A 19,908-nucleotide genomic window follows, 5' to 3' on the forward strand; every position below is an offset into this window, starting at 1 on the left:
ACTGGTTCATCCCAAAGATCCAGTCCCCCGGCACAAACAGAGTAATGTTGTGTATGCTGTTCAGTGTCAGGAGGGCTGTGATCAGTCTTACATCGGGGAAACTAAACAGCCACTGGCCAAAAGGATGGCCCAGCACAGAAGATCAACATCATCAGGCCAGGACTCTGCGGTCTACACTCATCTCCAGGCCAGCGGTCACTCTTTCAGGGATGAAGATGTTCACATCCTGGACAGAGAGGAACGATGGTTTGAGAGAGGAGTAAAGGAGGCCATCTTTGTGAAAAGAAATCGTCCATCATTAAACAGGGGTGGAGGCCTCCGGGTTCAACTGTCCCCCTCTTACAATGCTGTGATTGCTAGTATCACTCAGCCCTCTGTGAGTAGTAAACAGCCATCAGTGTGCTAATGATCCATTGTTAGGCTGATGGTCCTTCTTGAGCATGTGATCAGCTGGTTTTGGTTGTCAGCAGCAAACTGGTTGATCCACTCTGTGAAGGTGCTATTTAAGAGACTGAGCTGAAAACAGCACCTCAGACTGAGGAAGTCTCTTGGATGAGAGACGAAACGTTTCTAGATTTTTTTGCTTTGTTTTGTTTTTTGTTTTTTTGAATGTCCAGAGGACCAGATTGAACTTTTTTGGATTATATACATAATGTTTTTTCACCTGGGCATGCGTGGGAGCAGACCGGAAACGTTAGGAACATCGCTAATCGGAAGTGGTCCATGAATGTTGTAAACACACGAGACACTATTTTTTTCTCTAAAAATATGATTTGTCCAGTTGATTTAAGTGCCCGTATATAAATTATCATTTGTTTATCAGTGAAATTAGGAGGATCCGACGTGGCTGACGGTTTAAAGCCCTATGTAAAAATTGGGACGTCATTTTTGCTGACGTTAAAATCTTTACGAGAAATGCGCTCAGTCCAAAAGACGTTCCGGGTGTAATTGCCCATTTCTGTTTACTAGAAACGCGTTAAAAGTTGGACGTCTGGACAGCGTCAAGAGGTGTGGTCATGTGTCAGTTCAAAGAAGCTCTACTGGGTTTTGGATGCCTGTGGGGAGAATTGCTAACTCCTTGAAATAAGTTGATGACCTCAGGTTTCTGTTTATTATAGCCTCCTTAGGTCTGTAGCACAGGAAAAAAGATTGGTCAGCAGTGTATCCCCGAGCAACATTTTTTTCTTCTTCTTTCAGTCATGGCTGTGCTTCTGATACGATAGAATCCTTAAAATAAACACCTGCATTTGTATGATCCCTAAAAAGAATCTAGAAGAAGAATATCTGCAGAAGACCATATGGAGATATGGTTAAAGATAGGGATATATAGCTTTTCAGAATAGGCAGTGAGGGAAATATGTTTTATAAGTTGAGGGACAGATAAGAACCTTAGTTAGGCAGGTATAGTTAGTTAGTTAGTTAGTTAGTTAGTTAGTTAGTTAGTTTATTTGACAGGGACAGTGCACATAAACATAGAAAAGAACAAGTCTGTGACTGATGCGTTACACAAAGAGTATATAGCTACAGCTAACTCACAACTCAAGTCCCTGGTTGGGCATATCTATGCATTAAAATACATCAAATTTATCAATCAAAATACAGTAAGAGTACCTATGTACTCCTGCCCAGAGCCCTATAAAGAGAGTTGCGACACTCCCATAGACTCCCATAGAAAGAATGGAATGCGGAAGTCCTGTGGGTCATGCAGCGGTAAATAGTACCAAACAGCAGCGGTTCCAGCATCAAACGTAGTTCATTCTCCGTGTTTTCTCCAGTAAGTTGATGAAAATACGACATATTTTTTGCCATTGAGAAGCGTTATCTGACTGTTCTGTACCACAATTTATCAACATTAATACTTCATGTCTCCAGTTTTAGTTAATGAAACATGTTAAATTACTAGTTGTATTTTAACTGCAGCTGCTCTGCAACATGACGGTTTAAACGGGTCTATTTCTAATTCAACGTTTTAAAATATCCATTACTGCTTAAATTTTGAAAGGTGGTCTTTTTTAAAGTTATGGTAATTCCAGTTACTGAACTCAACTAGAAAATATATGGCCTTTTTTTTCTGAGAGATTCATTGAACCTTTATTTCTACAGGTAAATCCCATTGAGCCTCGAGGACTCATTTACAAGAGCGACCTGATTTCAGAAAAGAATGATGACAACATGACAACAAGACTGACGTCATTTAGTTCAAGTTATAGATCATTTGTCAAAGACTGCAGCATAAATTGTGACATTATCATTAAAGAAAAACGTGATTGTGGAGATGAGTCAATGTTTTCATGTTTTCCAGGTGAACCAGAGGAGAATGACTTCATGAACTGAATGTTGCATTCAAAGTATCACAAAGGTACAAGATCTCATTTTCTGTCTTCTATTAATCAATAACAGCTGAATCAAGATGTTTGAATAAAATTACTTTAACACCATAACCTTCACAAAGTTGGTATTTACTGCAGGACTGTTCATTTCCATTAGTTTTATATTATTAGTTTAGTGTTTGGTAATCATGGGTCAAGTTGAGATGAGACTCTTTCAAGACAGAACAAGAAATAAGAATTATTACAAGAATAAATCAGCATCAATAAACTGTAGAACAGTAACAAAACAACTTATTAAACTATCACAGGTACATTGAGATGGAGCTGGAAGTTATTCTTCATGCCAGTTGTCTTCATCTGATCTTTTGTAAAAATTTGTCAGAATTTCTTTTCCATTGTTAACATTTTTCTTCGCAGGACTGCGTTAATTTTATTGTCTGTGAGTTTCTTCTGTCCTGCTTATGTATTTTTTTGTGTTCTAATTGTTCCCTCAGGTTGTTCATCTCTGTTCCCTGACTGCCTGTTGATTCATCCTCCTGGTCCTGTTGATCCTGGATCATCAGATCCTGACATGTCCCCGTCCTCTGAGGACACATTTTCATCTTTCCCTCCTCTCACTCGCCTCATTTCTGTTTCTTCCTTCCTCAGTCTCTGAAATTACAATGGCACTGTTAGAATGAAGATTCATCCATCCATCCATTTTCTTTACCCGTTTATTCCATTTTGGGTCACGGGGGTCACTGGTGCCCATGTCCAGCAATCACTGTGCGAGGAGCGGGGTACACCCTGGACAGGTCGCAAGTCCATCACAGGGACACATAGAGACAAACGAGACAAACAACCATTCACTCTCTCACTCACACCTAGGGACATTTTAGAGTTACCAATCAGTCTAACATGCATGTTTTTGGTCTGTGGGAGGAAACTGGAGTACCCGGAGAAAACCCACGCATGCACGGAGAGAACATGCAAACTCCACCCAGAAAGGCCCCTGGACCGGGGTTTGAACCAGGAACCTGTTCGCTGAGAGGCAGCAGCTCTACCAGTTGCGCCACCGTGCTGCCCTAGAATGAAGATTATTGTTCAATAAAAAAAATAACGTCTTATTTAACACTGTTCGTACCAAAGTTTACTTTAGAACAATACGTGTGATCACTGGTCAATGGATCAACATGCAGTGGAAGTTCTGTTGTTCTTATTTGGTTCTGGTCCATGAACAAATGGTTGAACCTCCTTCAGTCTCACACGTCCTCACTGTGTCTCTGTGAACTGTCCTCTCTCTAAATGTGTCTGTAGAGTGACATCAGTTTATTTTCTTGCACATTTCTTTGACAGTTAAACATCTTGAGCCCTGATTGAAAATGTTTGTGCAGATTAAATTTACAGCTCTCACTTTGTGTTGTTGTGATGATGATGATGATGATGGTGCTGCTGACTTGAGATGATGTCATTAATAAACTGTATAAATGGCAGTAAAAGTGCTTTATTAAAGCTTGTTTTACATTTTACATATTTTATAATAAATTGTTTGGAAATGTATTTTTGCACAATTGACACTTATTTTGTCATCTGTTATGATTTTAACTAGAAACAGTTTTATTTAAATTAACATTTTAATCAATGAATTACAGTTTTACAATAGTTGTCAGGCTACAATCAACTCAGTTATCCAGGTACTTGGTGCCATAAAAAACGACAAATACAACAATTATATTCAGTCTCTCTTGTAAATGAGTCCTCGTGGCTCAATGGGACGAACCTGTTTAAATAAAGGTTGAATTAATATCTTCTATAGAAATCAAGAATTCATCCAGATGTTCTAAGGTAAGCTGGAGCAGATCTGAACTGCATGGAGGACAAGATGGAGCATTATCATGCAGAGAACATCAGAAATAGCTTTATAACAGGTGTTACTCTGATCTTTTTTTAACGTGTGTAACGTTATAAAACACTGACATGGCTATATTGATCATTGCATTGCATTTACTTTTTTTCTAACAAATATGTGTTTGAAGTCTCGTTTCTTTCTAAAATTTAATGATAAATGTATCAGCCGCTTCTAAAAATGCTTTGATAAAATGCATAGTCTGTGAAATAATCAGTTAAGTAATCAGTTCGTTACTGCTCAATAATTACTGAAAGATGTTAAGTAAAGTAAGAAAAGTCGATTTTTGTGTTATGTTGCACTAGCAGCCGTTCAAACTGACTGAGACGGATGAACTGTTTGGAACTATTGGGAGCTGCATGAACCACGTGACTGCGTATCGGCGAGTTCAAAAACTGTTGCAACTCTCTCTTTATAGGGCCCTGCTCCTGCCTACATATTCATGTAATCAACCTAACAACCTCCAATTTCATATAATAAAAACTATACATTAAAATACAATTTAAAAATCTAAATACAATAAAAATACAAAAATGTTCCTGTACAAATTCTAAAAAAAACCTTTGCAACCCACAAATTTACATAAATATCATATCACCTCCTCAATACCACCCCATCCTCACACATTCAGCTAACATACTAAAAATTGTAAATATAATACTAACTAACTAATACATACACTCCCACAATAACTTTTGCATCCATAAAATCTGAGTATTAAAAATGATCACATCTTTGATTTTCCATTAGCCAAGATTTAGTCATGTAAACAAACTATAGTGAAATATAACATTGTAAATGCCATGTATATTAAAAAAAAAGAAAGAAAAAAACTGTCCAGATGACCTGACTGAAAATTGTTGGATTGTATACCTGGATTTCCTGATGCATGCTCAATAATCCAGGTAGAAAAATCAAAAAAAGTTCTATCTGGTCCTCTGGACATTCAAAAAAAACCAAAAAACAAAACAAAGCAAAAAAATGTAGAAACGTTTCGTCTCTCATCCGAAAGACTTCCTCAGTCCGAGGTGCTGTATTCAGCTCAGTCTCTTAAATAGCACCTTCTCAGAGTGGATCAGTTTGCTGCTGACAACCAAAACCAGCTGCTCACATGGTTAAGAAGGACCATCAGCCTAACAATGGGTATACCTGGATTAATAAACATGGGCTTTTTAAGATTGACTTATCTAATAAGTATTGGACATATAATTATTTTCTTATTAACCTTGTGGTGTCCACTAAAAATAGGGTTAATAGTAATATTTGTGCCTTTTTCATCTGTAGAATAAGAGAGTTTGCAGGCCATCATGACATAGACTGTCATGACTTAACCTTGCATTATTAGATTGTATCATGTGTGCTTAGGAAGTCTTCCATGGTACATTTTTATCTGTGTAAATACAAATCATTTTTTGATGGTTTCAGTGGGACAGACAAGATGCAGGATGTCCAGACACATCCTGGTGCTATGTGATGATTGCAGTTACAGCCACACAAATGGGGTCATGTCTCATCATCACACTGCTATAATAGATTATTGTAAAATTCACCATACTTTTTGTTTCTTTAAATATAGGATATAATTTCCAGAGTAACAAAAAATTATATTTTTGTTTGGAATTTATTTACATAATCATAACACTGAATGCTAAAATAAGTGTGCACATTCTAGTTTTCACTGTTATGTGTTTGATTTGATTTAATTTGTCTGTTTTCTGAGTTACTTCAGTGCCTACTGCTCCAGTACTTCAGGGGAACAAAGAGGTGGAAAAGGGGTGGAGCAAGCCTATATGGAGACGTGCAGATTGGGTCATAACTGTAGATGAACAGATGCTCAGATATATTCATCAATTAACACGGATTCCTCATTTTTCTGGACTGAATAAAACGTGCATTGAATTTAATGAAATGCAAACGTGAGACGTCATTTATCTTTGACCCATCAAAATGAATGCGGTCATTTATTTACAGAATCAAAGTTTAACATCAAACATTTACATTAATTTGGCAAATTATGAAAATAACAACATAAGCAATCAATCAGGAAAAATCATACGGCCATGATTTTTCCGTTGCTTCACCACAGACATTTATGAAAACTGTACAGTTATGATCTTTTACCCACACGGCGGTGGATGAGCACTTTACACAGACATTTCTAAATATCTGGAAGAATTTCTACTTGAGAGAGGAGTTTAAAGATGGGAAAGAAGTTTAAAGAAGAGTAAAAGATGGGGTTTGAGGGAGTGTTGAACAGAACGGCACTCTCCGGGCTTTCTTCAGCTTCTTCCTTACAGTACACTTAGGTGGTGAAATCGACTCTTTTACCTGGAGATGTCTCAGGCGAGATTCCGTTTAACGCACCCTTTCAGCGTCTCCGTAGGATGCTGTTACTCGTCCGGAGTAGCGGCGAGATTCTGTCCGCCACAGCTCACCTCAGTGAAGATGTTATAATCCCATGAAACTCGGAAGAGCTCTGTTGTCATGTCAGGGTCTTCCCGGCTCACAGAACTGAACAGAGACCCAACTCCCACAGAACTGAACTCTCACAGCCCTCACAGAACTGACAGAACTGAGTAGACCAGGAAGTACCGACATTTTAAAGAGCTCTCTTCCCGGTTCATTCGGGAGTCTCCCCATTGGCCAGAACCGACCAGACGGGGTGTGTTTTGTGACGTAAAAGGTTAGAAGGCAGCAAGAATTGTTATGGAACAGATCAGAAATGTTCTCACAGACAGAGAGAGTTTTGTTTTGGCGAGTTTAAGAAACAGGTGCCAAAACCCCCCTGTTGACGTCTGAGAGGATATAAACAGGACAGTTGTTCCAACGCATGTCTGCTTCGACTCCTGACCCTAGAACGCACACTTTGCTCATTCACAGACAGAAATCAGAAAATGCATAATTACTCTGTAACAGCTTTAACATGAGTTCTAACTTTGCATGAGAATTAAAAATCATTACACAGTTAATAAAATTGATTAGTTCACTGCAACATCTAAAATGGTTTGAACTAAGACACCTTGATTATCAACATTTGTAAAATGGTAATGATAATAAAAAGAGAATGTTCTTTCACTTGAACCCTCAAGAAAGAAAGTCTCAGGATGGGTGAACCTGCACCTCTGGATTCAAACCAACGAAACGACAGTTCCTGTCCCACAAGGTTCCCAAGGTCAAGAGTTTTGACCCCAGGCTTAGTCTTGACCTCAGATTAAGTTCACTACATAACACAACTTAGACTCATGGGGGGAAATGGGATTTCCTTATGTTAGTTTCAGTTAGGTGTTTGTGCGTTTTACCCTTTTTTTGTCTTTGTGGGCTGATCAGACTATATACAAGTCTCCCCTTTTGTCTCATTTACCAGGTCTGTTTGTTTGAGTAGAGTTCAGTTATGTTGACCTCTTTTATGGGCCCAATTTTGTTATCTGTTATGATTTAAACAAGTTGATTTTTTGGGTTTATTAAAAAATATATTTTTTGGACATAACCTTTGCCTGACTGTCCTTTTACTGCTCGGTCCATCACACGCTAGTTTAAGACTAGTAACTGTTCCATCTTCCCGTCACAAAAGCTGCTTACTTGTGTTTTCTGATTTTATGTTTTTTTCCTTCAATTTTAATTGTGTTTTTGTTATTGACATACATGAGTTTACAAAATTGAATTAACCGTTGATTCCAAGAAGGCACCGGTGTGTAGGGCTGCCCATCTCTCGCTCTCTGCTTGTATTGTATTTTTGTTATTTTTACAATGGTTGGTGCAGTGTGCCGAGTCATATTTTCAGTATGATCGTCGGGCACTTTTGGAGCTCCATACATTTGCTGAATTGCCTGCGGAGTTTTTGTACAGCGGTTAGCACTCTCCCCCACCGGTCCTATCTGAGATTCCTTCATTCCTTCTGCGTGACCCTGGCCTTTCTCCATGGAGGAAACGTGGCAGACGTCGTGGGAAGCGTGCAGGGATTTTGGTGAAACTGAGGCAAAGAGTGGATTATTCTTTCAGGACTCGCTCTGGATCTGATCATATCCTCTCTGACCCGTGGTGCTCCCGGGGCCCGGCTGCCAGCCAGCTGCCCGCACGCTCAGTCCATGTGAACACCTGGAGTTGTTTACCTGTGCGCTGCACCAGCAGACCTGGAGGAGCTGTTCTTCATAACCTGCGCCCGCTGGCGCGCGCTTCTCCTTCCACGGCTGTGCCTGCGTTGGACCCTATCAGGATGTGTTTAATCAGCGCAAGGTCTGTTCCAACAAGACGTTTATCCTCAATGACTTTTTTAAAGATGAGGAGTTGGATTTTCTGTTCGTCACGGAATCTTGGATTTCTGATGGCGAGTCCAGCGCCTTGGTGGAATTACTACCTCCAGACTGTCTGTGTTTCAATGCCCCGCGGCCATCAGGTCGGCACGCACGGGGGGGGGGGGGATTATTAACAGTTTTTAAAGAAAACTTGGCCTGTAAACAGTTGTCCATCCCAGTGTCCCGCACCAGCTTTGAGCTAAGCATCTTTGAAGTCAGACACTCTCCTCCGGTTCTGTGCGCACTCGTCTACCGCCCCCCTCGATCTAAAGACTTCATAAATTAATTCTCTGAATTTTTGGCTGATATCACACTGAGATACACTCACGTTTTGTTTATTGGTGACTTTAATTTGCATGTGTGTTGTCAGGAGAAGCCCTTAGTGAAGGACGTTCTAGATTTATTGGACTCTTTTAATTTAACTCAGCAGGTAAACGGTCCCACCCAAGAACACGGTCACACGCTGGACCTCGTTTTAACACGCGATGTCTCTGTTTCTAATTTGAAAATCGGTGACAATGTTTTTTCAGATCACATGCCTGTATTGTTTGACTTCACCCCCCCCCCCCCTTGTCCTACTGCTAAGATGTGCATTCCTACACGTACGCGTTCCGTTAACCATTTCACTGCTGCTCGTTTTAATGAAGGTTTTAACTCTGAGAGGATCGAACAGCTCTCGGTGTCTCTTACCACTGAGGAGCTAACCTCTCAGTTCAACTCTGCCTGTTTACATTTTCTGGACCATGTTGCTCCCCTTAAGACCAGAAAAACGAAACTTAAATCAGAGCCTTGGCTGAATGACGTCACTTGAGCCGTTAGGCAGCAGTGTCGCAAAGTTGAACGAAGGTGGAAGAAGGACAGGCTGCAGGTTTCTTTTCAAATGTTAAGGGAGAGTTGGCGTCACTATCAGAAAACCGTTAAAGCTGCCAAATGTAAATTCTTCTCTGATTTAATTGTCTCCAACTCCCACAACCCCCGAGTTCTTTTCTCCACCCTGAACTCAGTTCTACACCTCAGTGAGCCTTCACCTCTGGAAGCCTCAACTGAGCTGTGTGAAAACTTCCTCCATTTCTTTTTAGAAAAAGTGGCAACCATCCGGGCACTCATTTCTCCACCAGCTCATGATCTGTCCATCCCATCTCAGTGTGTGGCTGTGTTTGACCACTTTGAGCCCATCTCTATGTCTTCTCTGGAGCAGGTAATGTGCAGCATGAAGCCATCTGGATCCCCCTTTGATGTGGTCCCCGCTCGACTACTAAAGGAAGTTTTTCCTACCATGGGTCCTTTTATTCTCGCTATTCTGAATAGCAGTTTATCCTCAGGTGTGGTGCCAAAACCTTTTAAACATGCTGCTGTCCAGCCCCTCCTGAAAAAACCTAACCTTGACCCCTCAGTCATGTCCAACTTCCGGCCTGTCTCCAGACTCCCATTCACCTCTAAACTACTGGAAAAGATTGTGGAGTCTCAGTTGAAACAGTTTTTGGGGGATCACGTTATCCTAGAGTTATTCCAATCTGGCTTCAAATCTCTCCATAGCACTGAAACTGCTCTACTGAAGGTTTTTAATGACATTTTCATATCCACAGACGCAGGTGATTCTGTGCTGCTTGTCCTATTGGACCTTACATCTGCTTTTGACACCATCGACCACAAGATCCTCATTTCTAGACTGGAGCAGTGGGTGGGCATCACAGGGTCAGCCCTTAAATGGTTTGGGTCCTACCTCTCTGACAAAACCTTCTGTGTCAATATCAAAGATTTTAGTTCGGCATCGACAGCACTCCAGTAGGGGGTACCGCAGGGGTCCATCCTCGGTCCCCTTCTCTTTTCTTTATACCTGCTGCCACTAGGTGCTATTTTCCGCAAACACAACATACCCTTTCATTTCTACGCCGATGATTGCCAAATTTACTTCCCCCTGAGGCACAGAGTCACACGATCTATTCAGCCTCTTCTTGACTGCCTGGCTGACATCCGGGACTGGATGGCTTTAAACTTCTTGAGCTTCATTGAGAAGAAGTCTGAAGTCATGCTGTTCCATCCCAGTGGCTCACTCATGAACCATGACATTGACCTTTTCTCTCTAGCCCCGCTAGAGAAACAAAAGGTTACTAATCTGGGGGTGATAATGGACCCGTCCTTAAAACTCAACAGTCACGTAAACATGATGGTCAAATCCTGTTTTTTTTTTTCAGCTGAAATGGCTGTCTAAGCTGAAGCCTATACTCTCCAAAAAAAACCTTGAGGCAGTGATCCATGCCTTCATAACATCTAGGCTTGATTACTGCAATTCACTTCTGTTTGGAATCTGTCAGTCCTCCACTGCTCGTCTACAACTGGTCCAAAATGTTGCAGCCTGATTTTTAACCAGTACAGGCTATAGAGAGCACATCACGCCAGTTTTGGCCTCCCTGCACTGGCTACCCATTCACCTTCGGATCCAATTCAAAATTCTCATGTATGTTTTTAAATCACTGAACAGTTCCGCCCCATCCTATCTCACTGATCTTCTGCAGCCATATGTCCCACCGCGCTCTCTGAGGTCAGCAGACCAGATGCTTCTCTCAGTCCCAGAAACCCGTCGTAAGCTCAGAGGTGACAGGGCTTTCTCTGTTGCAGGTCCACGACTGTGGAATGAGTTGCCACTGAGTGTCCAGCAAGCTCCCACACTCTGTCTTTAAGTCTCGCTTGAAGACCCACTTCTATTCTCTTGCCTTTAACACGGTGATTTGTTTTGGTCCTGTCTGTACTCTACACTGTTGGCCATTTTAGTTAGCTTCTGCTGCTATTTGTATATGTATTTTTATTTTATGTTTTCCTGTCCGCTGTGCATGTTTGTTTTCTTTTGTACAGCACTTAGGTTGGCCTTGTTGCTGTTTTAAGTGCTCTATAAATAAATTGGTATGGTATGGTAACCTTCCTTTGAATGTTAGTTCAGGTGATTCACCTGAGGTAAAATGCTGAGGTTTTAATTTTATTCAATAAAATTGCAGGGTCTGTTGGGGGTGAGGTCAGCTCTCATCTGGACTCAGGGGAGGGAAGAGTAGACAATATTTAAACATTTGAATTATTCATCAAAGTTACATAAATAAATAACATGTATACTATTCAGGTTAAGCAACACTGATTCATGCGAGGTCTGGTAATGGAGCTGTGTAAGTATGGGTTTTTAATTTCAGGTAATAAAACTATTAATTATTTTATTACTCCCACAGACTAAAAACATGCATGTTAGGTTTTCGGGCATGGGCCTCGTCAGCAAAGTTAGGCCTGCTTTGCAGCGGACGCCTGGTGACTTAAGGGGAATTTGCCTGGTTTAATAGAAGTCACATTCAAACACACACATATGCACAAACCCATACACACACATACACATATACACACACAGAGTGATTAATATTTTACAAAGATGGAAAGACATCGTCTTTTCAGACAAACACTGTCATAATGTAACCCAGTTCACTTTCACCCTCGAGTAATGGACAGATAAATTGATTCACCTTAATTATGGACAGTTTTTAAATGGCAATACAAGTTGACAATAACTATGGGATTTAACAGAATGTCTTGGATGAGTCATGATGAGAGCTGGAAATTATCTCACATCACCTAAATTGTTAAAGTTTAACCAAGCTTCTTAGATCCATGAACATGAGGTGGTAAATGATAGTCCAGATTTTTATTTCTTTTGCTTTGCTTTAATTAATGATTTACAGGGGAACAGCGTTATAGCACAATCAAAAACAATGATTACATCTGGTTATATAGCAGAATCAGTAGTTAAGAGTCCATACATTACTTGGAAGGAGTTCTTATTAATTGGTTTTTGGTGTCCTAGGGGTTGAAGTCCAATCTGTTTTGAAATTCCTTGCTCCGATGAGCTGAGACAGGGAGTTATGAGACCTTTAAGCTCCTACGAGCTGATGAAGGAAAGCCTTCCTTTCATCGGACATCAGCCAATGCCCAGGAGCTCCAGTGTGTGCTAGAACTCCAAAGGACTTGTTAGATATTTATCTAGACTGGTTCTGGGGTTTTTATCTGCTCAGCGATGAGATTATAGTGAAATTATGACCCGGTTCTGACTGGGTTAAACTGGGCCAGCAACTCTAAAAAGAGTCTTCCTGGGATTCAATATCCGTCAAGGAATAGAGTTTGTTTCTGCTTGCTACATGACATCAAGGAGGAGTCTAGGGCCTATAAATCAGTAATGACACGGGACATCGGCCCTTCTGGTTCCTGTATGTGTCAAACTGTACTGGAGAGGCCAGCACTGTAAACTAATCTTTTCCTTGCCTTGATTTAATATAATTGATAAAACTTAATTCACGTCTCCTTGATTTATTGTTAGTTTGAGTTGCCGCTTCTGAGGGAGGTTCGAGCCGGGGGAGCAACATGGGTTGGAGGCGGGTTTCCGGGTTTGGTGGCCCGCAGCCAGCTCTCATTGTAACAGACTCTAATACTCCCAAAGTAAACTTAGAAGATATTTCCCCAAATTGATGTCACAATCTTTATAACTCTCTTCGGTCTATGGCATTCATGAATAGAAGATCCCAAATGTTACTGAAATTTTATCTAATTTTCTTGTTGGTTAGTTGTGCTGTCACTATTATTTTGTCTTGTATAAATTTGTAAAAATTAAAAAAAGGTAAATTAGGGAGCATCCCTTACCAGCATTTTCAGTCTTCTTCTTAGAAGAATGCCCTGGTTAAGAAGGCAGGTGAAAATTTTTCCTTCAGGTCCCAGAGGAAAGTGCTGAGGAAAGTGCTTGCTCAAAAAGCTATTTTAATTTTTTAGAAGATCTGTCTTGACCTAATCCCGGCTGAATACTGAAAATAAACTTGTATTTTGCCTAAAAGAAGTCTTTTTTCAGATTGTCCAAATCTTCTTCAGCAGCTAAGAGCAATCCTATAAACTGTCCTATCTCAACCAGCTCCCAATTTCTTCAGCGCCGATAAGCCAGGTTTACCCTCTTATATACTTTTACTGAGAGAGAACAAGTCCAGGCATACCCCAACTGATTGTCATGTAACTCTCTGCTGTAAGACTGTGATTGGCTCCTCTGTGGTACCAAAACAGTAACTTCATTGCTAGGATGTCATACTTCAACTGTTCAGAGTTATATAACTTCTCTTACTTCATGGGTTAGTGAGTTCATTCAGTTCAACACATAAATGGTAAATGGACTGTAATTATATAGTGCCTTTCTATCTGATCAAGATACTCAAAGCGCTTTACACAACAATCTGTGCCCTCATTTACCCATTCACACAGCACTCTACTAGATCTCTACAAAGCTAACTGAACAAATCATTCTTACGAGACTAAGTGCTTTTTTTACATTCATACACTGATGGGTCACACATCAGATGCAATGAGGGGTTGAGTGTCTTGCCCAGGGACACTTTGGCATGTGACAGCTGGTGGATTCGAACCCCCAACTCTTGCATTGGACGACGACTGCTCTAACCACTCAGCCATAGCCGCCCCCATAATATATAGGGTTGTTCTGTCTATGCACTTATTCACTACTTTTGTTCTGAACATAAGTTCTTTAGGAAGAGGGCCGGCAATGGAGGAGGGGGCGTACCAAAGAGACCATCTTATAACGAGCAGAACTGGTTTGTTCCCCTTTGGAGTAAGCTGTTGCGGGAAGAATCAGTTTTGTTTTATGTTTCCTTAACTTATGAAGCCTTCCGGACTGAAGGCGAAACGTTTCAGAAAAAAAAAAAAAAAAAAGAAACTGTCCAGATGACCTGACTGAAAAATGTTGGATAAGTTATTTATGTTTGACTTGCATTCTGATCCTAGCACACATATCAATCATCATGATAATTAAACACACGTCAATCAATGTTAATCACTTTTCAATTATAACAGTACTCATTTTATAATGATTATGATGTAAATTTAAATCATTTTAACCATTTTCCTATATTCTTGCAACTCAGCGCTTGGTCCGCAACTCTGTATTACTCATATACAGAGAACATCTGGTTCCATTTTGGGCCAGCTACCGCTCTCTTTCACACACACACAGACACGGCCACATTATCTACACCGAGAGTTCACGGTGACTTTCATCTCTGTCGTCTACATTCCTCCGGACGCTAATGCTAATGAATCACTGCAGGAGCTTCATGATATCATCAGCTCACTGCAGAGCAAACAACCCGAGGCTCTTTACGTGGTAGCCGGAGACTTTAACTATGTGAATCTAAAGGACTGTCTCCCAAGCTTTAATCAGCATGTGAAAATTCCGACACGTGGAGACCACACGCTGGACCGTGTTTACACGAACGTAAAAGATGCATACAAAGCCGAACCCCGCCCCCGTCCTAGGACTGTCAGACCACATCTCAATCTTCCTGGCTCCTGCTTACATGCCCCCGCTGAGACGCTCCAGACCGGTACAAAAGAAAGTTAAATGCTGGATCCAGGACAGTAGCCCCATACTGAGAGATTGTTTTGATCGAACAGACTGGCAGGTTTTCAGAGAAGCTGCTGAAAATGGAGGTTCGCTTGATCTTGACCAATACACATCCTCAGTTCTGGGTTACATTAGTACATGTACTGACACCGTCTCCACTATCAGAAATGTTAAAAGCTACCCAAACAGAAAACCTTGGCTGAATGCAGAGGTGCGTACCCTGCTAGAAGCCAGGAACACTGCCTCAGGTCTGGAAACTCAGAGGAGCTGAGTAGGACAAGAAAAGAGCTGGTTGCTGGTATTAAGAGGGCCAAGGGCACATATGCAAAGAGGATCGAGGGTCAATTCATCTCACAAGACCCTCGGAGCATGTGGAGGGGCATTAAGTGCATAACAGATTATAAAGGAAGGAGTGAACAATGCCCCAAAGACCCATCTCTGCCTGATGCCCTCAACAAGTTCTATGCACGCTTTGAAGACCCGAACAGACCACCCAGCACCAGACTCATCTCACCACCGGATGAAGAGCATCTCAGCGTGACCTCAGCAGAAGTAAGGAGTACCTTCAGGAGGATTAATCCGCACAAGGCAACTGGCCCAGACAACATCCCTGGAAAAGTGTTGAAGGAATGTGCTGATCAGCTCTGTGAGGTGCTGGCAGACATCTTTAACACCTCACTTACCCTGGAGACAGTTCCCACCTGCCTGAAGACTGCCACCATCATCCCAGTCCCAAAAAGCTCGACAGTGACTGGTCTGAATGACTATCGGCCAGTGGCCCTCACCCGATAGTCGCTAAATGATTTGAAAAACTGGTCATGACTCGCAACAAAACAACCATCAACATCGATGAGGACCCTCATCAGTATGCATACCGTGAGAACCGATCAACAGAGGATGCAATCTCCTCTGCGGTCCACACTGCGCTCAACCACCTGGAGCAGAAAAACTCTTACGTCCGTATGCTCTTTGTGGACTTCACATCCGCCTTCAACACCATGATCCCCCAAACCCTGATGGACAAACTATCCACACTAGGACTAAGCCCCTCCATTTGCAACTGGGTACTAGACTTTTTAACAAACAGACCACAGTTAGTGAGGATCCACAACCTCTCCTCCTCCACCATAACCCTCAGCACTGGCTCTCCTCAGGGATGTGTGTTGAGCCCCCTCCTGTTTACTCTGCTCACGTATGATTGTGCAGCTACCCATCCAGGCTGTCACATTGTAAAGTTTGCAGATGATACAGTGGTGGTGGGATGCATCACAAACAATGATGAGTCCAGCTACAGGCAAGAGGTGGAACACTTGGAGAGCTGGTGCAAAGATAATAACCTTCACATCAATGTGAAGAAGACAAAGGAGATGATTGTGGACTTCAGAAGGAACAAAAACATCTACACCCCCCTGAACATAAGAGGATCTGCGGTGGAAGTAGTCTCCAGCTACAAGTACTTGGGTGTACACATGAATGACAACCTCAGCTGGAGCAACAACACCACCAGCCTGATCAAGAAAGCTCATCAGAGACTCTACTTCCTCAGACGGCTGAGGTGAGCTGGTCTGGGAAGCTCAGTCCTCACCTCCTTCTACAGGTGTGCAGTGGAGAGCATCCTGTGCTCCAGCATCAATGTGTGGCATGGAGGCTGCACAGCTGCAGAAAGAAAAGCTTTGCAGAGAGTGGTGAAGGCTGCACAGAAATCTGTCGGAATCAGCCTCCCCACCATCACAGACATCTACACCTCCAGATGCAGGAAGAGGGCCACCTGCATCATGAAGGTCCCCACTCACCCAGCACACACACTTTTTGCCCCACTCCCCTCAGGAAGGAGGTTAAGGAGCATTAAGTGTAGAACCACTAGACTGAGGAACAGCTTCTACCCTGAAGCTGTTAGACTCATGAATCTCTAACTAGAATAATCACTGTGAAAAACCATATCATGTTGCTGCTGATCTGTTTCATGTTGCTGCTGATCTGTTTCAATGTTGATGTGTTCATGTGTGCACATCTGCTCACAGACTCATGTTCATGTTTGTGATGATGTTCAATGTTTTATGTTATGAGTGTATATTTAGTTGATGTTTTTCTTAGTTCATATCTTAGATGTTATTACTGTTTTTCTTATACATTTTATTGTTGGATGTAACTGGGACCCCGTGTACATAATTTCGCTCCACCACATGTACCACATGAGGTGCGAATGACAATAAAGAAACTCTGACTCTGACTCTCTGACACACAGACTTTCAGCCTCATTTCCTGTGTACTTCGGCTTTGCATAGAGGGTATAAGTTGCATGCCTTGTCTCAGACTTTAATACTGATTTCACACAAAAATTCACATTACTTGACACAGCACAAAAAAGATCCAGATGACCTGACCGAACTTTATAGACTTTTATACCTGAATTATTGAGCATGAACTTTGGTGTTAATGTTCATTCATTCATTCATTCAACCGTTATTTATACAGGTTAGTCTCATTGAGTCTCAAGACTCAGGAGAACACTGAACAACAATGATGTGCATGGCAGGGTTGCAAGAAGAAAGCCACTGCGGTCCAAAAAGAACATTGTTACGCATTTGTAGTTCACTAAAGATCATGTGGACAAGCCAGAATGCTATGGGAATTATTTTTTTTGTGGATGTATGACACCAAAATAGAAATTTATGGTTTAAATGAAAAGCATTATATTTGAAGAAATGAAAACACTGCATTCCTGCATAAGAACCTAATCCCAACTGTGAAACATGGTGGTGGTAGTATCATAGTTTGGGCCTGTTTTGCTACATCTGACCCAGGACGGCTTGTCATCATTAATTGAACAATGAATTCTGAATTATATCCAATAATTCACATCAGCTCATCCAAATCTGAAGCCATGGTCCTCAGCCAGAAAAGGGTGGATTGCTCTCTTTAGGTCGAGGGTGAGGTTCTGCCTAAAGTGGAGGAGTTAAAGTATCTCTGGGTTTTGTTCACAAGTGGGGGAAGAATGGAGAGTGAGACTGACAGATGGATTGGTGCAGCATCTGCAGTATTGCGGACTCTGTGCTGGTTTGTTGTGGTGAAGAGGGAGCTGAACTGCGAGACGAAGCTCTCTGTTTGCCAGCTGGTCTACTGTATATTCCTACCCTCACCTATGGACACGAAATAAGACCTATTTATTCATTAATTTAACCTTTAATTAAACAGATAAGTCACACTGAGCCTCAAAGACTCATTTACAAGTGTGATCGGACAGACAGTTAAGTGGTGAAAGTGAAAACAGGTTTTGGTGGTGTAGAATCTAAGAAACTTTATTAATTAGACAATCTGTTTTATAATAAAGCCCAAGCAAATATGTCTTTTAACTTACAACAACTATGTTCAACAGAACTTGTTTTTAACAGATTCTGAGATGTGCTTGAAGTTGACTTGTACTTGTTTATCTTTATCTAAAAGTACCAGGAATTTCTGGGCATAAGATCAACTGCTTATATAAGACTGTTTCCCATCAGAACTGTTTTAACAACTAGAGTGTTTATGTCAAGCTAACCTAAGAAGAATTTGTTTCTCAAGTGTTTTCCTAAAATGGGAAAGGATTGATAAAAGTGTTATACAACCCTCTGACGTCAATGAAAGGTATAAATAAGAACAGAACTATGTTGAGACAGGGGTTCTGTCTTTTGAGGTCTCGAGGTATTTCTGGCTGTTCCACCTTAGAAGTAAAGCTTCAAATAAAACCCCCATTTTGCTGTCAAACAGAACCAAGGTGTGTACTGTTTAATTTAATGAACCCAAAAGTATTTAATGTAGTAGCCACTACAGTGGTAAAAAAAAATCCAAACATGTTCTTAATCTCTGACTGAATATTAATAGCCTGAAAATGAGGAGGAGGTGTGGTATTGCATGAGGAAATCTGGAGTGGTGGAGAAGTATGTTAGACTGGTACAGGACATGTATGAGGACAGCAGGACAGTGGTGAGATGTGCTGTAGGAATGACAGATAGCTTCAAGGTAGAGACAACAAGTTCATGCTCAATCATCCAGGTATCAAATCCAATATTTGATGTGGGATTGCATCAAGGATGAGCCCTTTCTTGTTTGCTCTGGTGATGGACTGACTAACAGATGAGGTCAGGCAGGAATCCCCGTGGACTATTATGTTTGCAGATTATATTGTGATCTGTGGTGAAAACAGGAAACAGGTGGAAGATAACTTGGAGAGGTGGGGGTATACACTTGAAAGAAGAGGAATGAAAGTCAGTTGTAGAAAGACAGAATGTATGTGTGTGAATGAGAGGGAGGCCAGTGGAACAGTGAGGCTACAAGGAGCAGAGGTGACAAAGGTGTAGGACTTCAAGTACTTGGAGTCCACTGTCCAAGAAAATGGGAAATGTAGTGAAGAGTTGAAAAAGAGAATCCAGGTAGGATGGAGTGGATAGAGAAAAGTTTCAGGAGTGATTTGTGACAAAAGGGTGTCAGCAAAGGTCAAAAGAAAAGTTTACAAGACAATGTTGAGACCAGCTATGTTGTATGGTCTGGAGACAGTGGCATTGACAAAAAGACAGGAGAAAGATCTGGAAGTGGCAGAAATGACGATGCTGAGGTTTTCCTTAGGAGTGACAAGGATGAATAACATTAGGAATGAGATCGTCATAGGTACAGGACAGGTTTAACAACCGGGAGACAAAGTTAGAGAGGGCCAGACTTAGATGGTTTGGACATGTCCAGACGAGGGACAGTGGGTATATTGGTAGAAGGATGTTAGAAATGCAGCTGCCAGGAAAAAAGACAGAGGAAGACCAAAGAGGAGAATATGGATGTAGTTAGAGAGGACATGAAGGTAGTTAGAGTGAGGCCAGAGGATGCAGAGGACAGAGTGAAATGGAAGAGGATGACTTGCTGTGTCGACCTCTGAAGAGGGAAAAGCAGAAAGAAGAATATAGATAGATAGATAGATAGATAGATAGATAGATAGATAGATAGATA

General features: G+C 41.4%; 1 protein-coding gene across 1 annotated transcript in view; it reads right to left on the reverse strand.

Moving 5' to 3' along the window:
• Nucleotides 1–19,908, reverse strand: part of oca2 (oculocutaneous albinism II) — a 659,230-nt gene that overhangs the window by 312,292 nt on the left and 327,030 nt on the right. The window lies entirely within an intron of this gene.

Source organism: Nematolebias whitei, chromosome 3, assembly GCF_014905685.2.
Source record: "Nematolebias whitei isolate Nwh7 chromosome 3, NemWhi1, whole genome shotgun sequence".
Lineage (NCBI taxonomy): Eukaryota > Metazoa > Chordata > Actinopteri > Cyprinodontiformes > Rivulidae > Nematolebias > Nematolebias whitei.